Here is a 4,868-nt window from a genome sequence, read left to right as displayed (position 1 = left end):
ATATGCCTTCAAGCAGGTTCTCAATCCTTGAGAGTCTGTCATCAGATGATGGTGGATTGGGATTAGAGGTAGAAGGATGAGGAGTGTTATTTTGGTTTTGATATGGATGTGCAGAGGTGTTGTTATGGTGGTGTTGATATGTTCTCTGTGTGAATTGTTGGTGAGCTGCATTGTTGTTGGGGTTGTGACGTCTCTGATCTTGGCCTTGATCTTGTTGATTCCCCCACCCAAAGTTTGGGTGATTCCTCTAACCAGGGTTGTAGGTCTTGGAGTATGGGTCATGATTTTGTCTAGGTGAATTCTCAATGTAGTTGGCTTGCTCCTGCTCACTCTCTACCTCTGCATTCACTCCCTCTTGGGTTGTTGATGAGGTGGTGATTGCTGCTACTTGGTTCCTCTCCATCTTCTTGGTGAGGTAAGCTAATTGCTTGGTAATGAGCTTGTTTTGGACCAGCAGAGCATCTACATTGTTTAGCTCAATCACTCCTCTAGTGTTCCCTCTTTCGGAGGCATAGAAGTAGTCATTCTCTGCTACAGTTTCAATGACATCTATGGCCTCCTCAATGGTCTTCTTCTTGTTTAGAGATCCCCCGGATGAGTGGTCTACTGCTTTCTTTGATTCATAAAAAAGGCCTTCATAGAAAATGTGTAGCTACACCCATTCATTGAACATATCTGGTGGACACCTCCTTGTTAGGTCCTTAAACCTCTCCCATGCTTCATATAGAGTCTCACCATCCTGCTGCCTGAAAGTTTGAACCTCAGCTCTCAGCCTGTTGATTCTTTGAGGAGGATAGAATCTGGCTAAAAATTTGTTCACCACATCTTCCTAGGTTGTCAAACTCTCCTTAGGGAAGGATTCCAGCCATTTAGATGCCTTATCCTTGAGTGAGAAAGGGAACAAAAATAGTCTATAGGTGTCAGGATGAACACCATTAGACTTCATAGTATCGCATATCCTCAGGAAGGTGGTTAGATGTTGATTGGGGTCTTCTTGGACGCCTCCTCCGAATGAACAGTTGTTCTGAACAAGGGTGATGAGCTGTGGTTTTAGTTCAAAGTTGTTGGCATGTATGGTTGGCTTTTGAATTCTACTCCATAGTTTCTTGGGTTTGGGTTGATGTAGGAGCCTAGAACTCTTCTCTCTTGCCCAGCATGATTTGCTAGACCTTCTCTGCCATGGTTGTGAGCCTCTTCTTCATGAATGTTCTCCATATTCTCCTCCATGTCTAGTTCAAAGTACTCTTCCTCTTCCTCAGCACCCACTACTCTTTTTCCTCTTGCTTCCCTCCTTAATCTAAGGAAGGTCATCTCAGGTTCAGAATCAAAGGAAGTTGAAGCCCTGCTTCTCCTTCCTGTCATACAACCAACAAGGTACAAGCAAGGAAAATAGATGCAGAAAGTATTCTGTTAGAATTACTGTTAGTGTGAGTGATGCAATATATCAAACAGTTAGTGGGTTAGTGAGCTGAATTGTAAATAACTAAAAAAAATAAACGAAAAAGTAGGGGAAAGGGAAGAAATTAACTAAAACTGAAAGCAAATTAACTCAACAGAAATTTAAATCAAACAAAAGAAAAATGCTCAATCTAGTTATCCTCCAATTTAATCATTGTTGATTCAAAATCAATCCCCGGTAACGGCGCCATAAACTTGATATGCACAAAACTTGTCTCTCAACAAATTTTCTTCGACAAGTGTACCGAATTTGTCGTCAAGTAAAAACTCACAATAGAGTAAGGTCGAATCCCACAGAGATTGATTGATCAAGCAACTTTAATTAGAGGAATGTTCTAGTTGAGCGAACCAGAATTTGATTTGAGATTTGCAAAAAATTAAATGGCAGGAAAGTAAATAGCAGAAATAGTAAATGCTAGAAATAAAGAGCTGAATGTAAATGGCGGAAAGTAAATTGCAGAATCTTAAACGGGAATGGGGTAATTGCTCATAAAAAGTAAATGGCAGAAATTAAAGAGAATGGGTAAGATCAGAAATGGGGAGTTCATTGGGCTCAGGAGATGTTGCATTCTCCGGATCAAGTTCATTTTCATCTCTTCCTCAATCAATGCATTCATTGATCTCCTTGGCAATCTTAAGTGATCGAATTCCAGTTTCTTGGTAATTCAATCTCTCAAATCTTGATCAATAGCCAATTCCTTGGTCAATTGCTCATGAGAAGAGATGAAGTATGGTCACTGATTATACCACATGCATTTCCCAAATCAAGTGTTGGTAGGATTATAGTCACATATCCATCCAAACCCAATTTGGTCCAGCATGAGAAAACATTTCTAGCATGATCTCTTCATTCCTCTTTCAAGGTTCAGAAGAGATCCAAGTATGAATAGCTTCTTTTCCAAGATAACTACCCAATTGGATGAAGATCGAAAGCTTTCTAGTAAAATCAAGAGAAAAGATAGAAAAAGGAGAATGAAAACTAATATTGATCCATCAAATTACAACAGAGCTCACTAACCCAATGAAAGGGGTTTAGTTGTTCATAGCTTTGGAAAATGAAAACCAAGATGGAGAATACATGATGAAAGTAAAACTAGAAGTGCAGAGAAAGTAAAATACAGAGAGTAGTTCTATGCCAAAGGCTCCCTAAAGTTTCCAACTCTCTAACTAATTCAAAGCTACTCCTATATATACTACTCTTATCATCTTCTAGTTGGCTCTTCAAGTCTTGGGTATGGCCTCTGAATCTTGAGTTTGAAGCAGTTATCCTTTTCATTGGGCTTAGCTTTGCTTGTAGAGAGAAAAGGTGAAGTAGGCAAGGACTTTGACTCAGGACGTTAGTGGTGTCAACGTTAAGTGAAAGTGTGGGTTCGAGAACGTTAGTGACAATCACCTTTTTCACTAACGTTCCTAACCCAAATATGATGACGTTGACTTCAACGTTAGTGGCACTAACGTGACCACTAACGTTGCCTCTTGGTCCTTCGCACACGTTATTGGGACTTATCTTTCCCAATAACGTGGAGAGTCCTCCCTTGTCCCTACGTTAGAGTCCACGTTAACTAGGTTAACGTGGCTTCTAACGTAGCAGTGCCAATTCTTCGAGAACGTTAGTGACACTTACCTTTGTCACTAACGTTCCAATGTGCCCCTTTCCCACGTTAGAGTCCACGTTAACTAGGTTAACATGGCTTCTAACGTAGTAATGCTAGCCATCCCCAACGTTATTGACAAAGGTGAGTGTCACTAACGTTGGCTCATCATCTCTTTATCCACGTTAGCTTCCACGTTAACTAAGTTAACGTGGGAGTTAACGTTGCTCATGGTGGCTCTTGGTGGTTCACCCCAACGTTAGTGACAAAGGTAAGTGTTCTGAGGGTTACTTGAAACTGTAGGTCGATCTCGGACGGGATCCTCAGTGATGGTCGGAACCAATGTGTCCGGCTGGTGAATGGAGGCCGGAGCTGGTACGTCCGACTTGTTTGGACTTGGACGTGCTGCTGATCCTCTATCACCGAAGGGTGGAGGGTACCTGCAAGAGACTCCGATGCTTAAGTTAGCATGGGTATTAAACAGGTGTTATGTAGAATTAGAGTATGAGTTATACCTGTGTGCTCCAGTGTATTTATAATGGTGAGATGTGACCTTTTTGATAAGATAAGTTAGTTATCTTATCTTATCTTTATCTTTGAGTTGAGGTCAGCGTATCTTTCAACGGAACCGCCTTCATCTCTATAGGCTTAGGCCGCCTTAGGATTCGGGTCGTGCTCCTCTGTTTGGGCCCTTAATTGGGCTCTTCTATCGATTTGGCCGAGCTCTTTGAGAAGAGGTCGGATAGTCTGACCTGAAGAGGTTTGGTCACTTTTTCTCGAATCATCCCAGGTCGGATAGCTCGACCCAGGGTATGAACAGTGCCCCTGCTTGAGCTCGATCTTCTTTTTGAGGTCGAGTCCTTGACTTCGGTCCTTCTTAAAGTCGAACTCAAGCATTTGTCGATTCCTTTCTTTGTAAAGTGTCTTTTTGAATGTAGAACATTTTCCTCTAAAAGCGCGCGTTTTTGTATTAGCGCTTTTTTGGGAACGCAAGCGGTTTCAATATCTGCATTTAATTGGCATTAATTTGCCCTTCATTCTCTCTTGGCTTTTATTTTGAATTTCGCGATCAAAAACGGTTTCTCTTCTTCATTTCTTCTTCGTAACTTCTCCCTTTGCTCTCTCGTTTTCTGTTTCTCTCATCTGCTCTCTGTCTTTCGGTTGCGCTTCTGCTTTCGTCGCTTGCCAATTTTTTGGGCAGCTTTTATCTCTGCGCTTCTACTCTTCCTCGAAGCTTCTTCCATCTCCAGGTTGGTCCCCTTTCGTATTTTCCTCGTTGTTTTTGACTTTGCGATGGGGTTTTCCTTTTGATCTTCTTTTTGGAGAAAGTTTGGAACTTTCTGTTTTTTATCATGCTTGACTTGTTGCATGCTCTGAAATTTCTTTGCTTTTTGGTGCGATTCTTTTTCTTTTTCATGTTGCCGCCGTTTCTGTTTGAGCCTTGGCTGATGATTTTTTGCTTGATTTCAAAAGAAAGTTTGCGCCTTTGCTGCTTGGCCTTTTTTGACATTTCTGATATACTGTAGAAGTAGTGTTTTTTGCTGGTAAACTATAGAAGTGTGGTCCTTTTGCATTTTTGCTTCCTTTGTTTTCTTTCTGGATTTTATTTTGATGAGTGCTGGGATGTAGGCCGTAGAAATAACTTGAAAACCTTGCTTGTTTACTGCCTCCAAGGGATGCCCCAAGACCTTTGTCTTGAGTCTTGGGGTTTTTCCTTTTTGTTTATCCACCCGTCGAGATGTTTTGCCCTCTGTCCGAGATGTTTTTGAGTAATCCATTCTTCTTTTCTTTTTGTAGGATTTAGTTGACCTCATGTCT

The 4,868-nt window shown here is 41.3% G+C and overlaps 1 non-coding gene across 1 annotated transcript; it reads left to right on the top strand.

The window, feature by feature from the left end:
- Nucleotides 1-668: 668 nt before the first annotated feature.
- LOC112724714 (small nucleolar RNA R71) lies at nt 669-775 on the top strand. The gene has a single exon (XR_003163863.1). It is a non-coding gene; the product is annotated as a small nucleolar RNA R71 (small nucleolar RNA).
- Nucleotides 776-4,868: the final 4,093 nt, after the last annotated feature.

Source organism: Arachis hypogaea, chromosome 11 (genome assembly GCF_003086295.3).
Source record: "Arachis hypogaea cultivar Tifrunner chromosome 11, arahy.Tifrunner.gnm2.J5K5, whole genome shotgun sequence".
Lineage (NCBI taxonomy): Eukaryota > Viridiplantae > Streptophyta > Magnoliopsida > Fabales > Fabaceae > Arachis > Arachis hypogaea.
The sequence above is the reverse complement of the archived record's forward strand: the minus strand, read 5'-3'. Positions and strand labels throughout refer to the sequence as shown.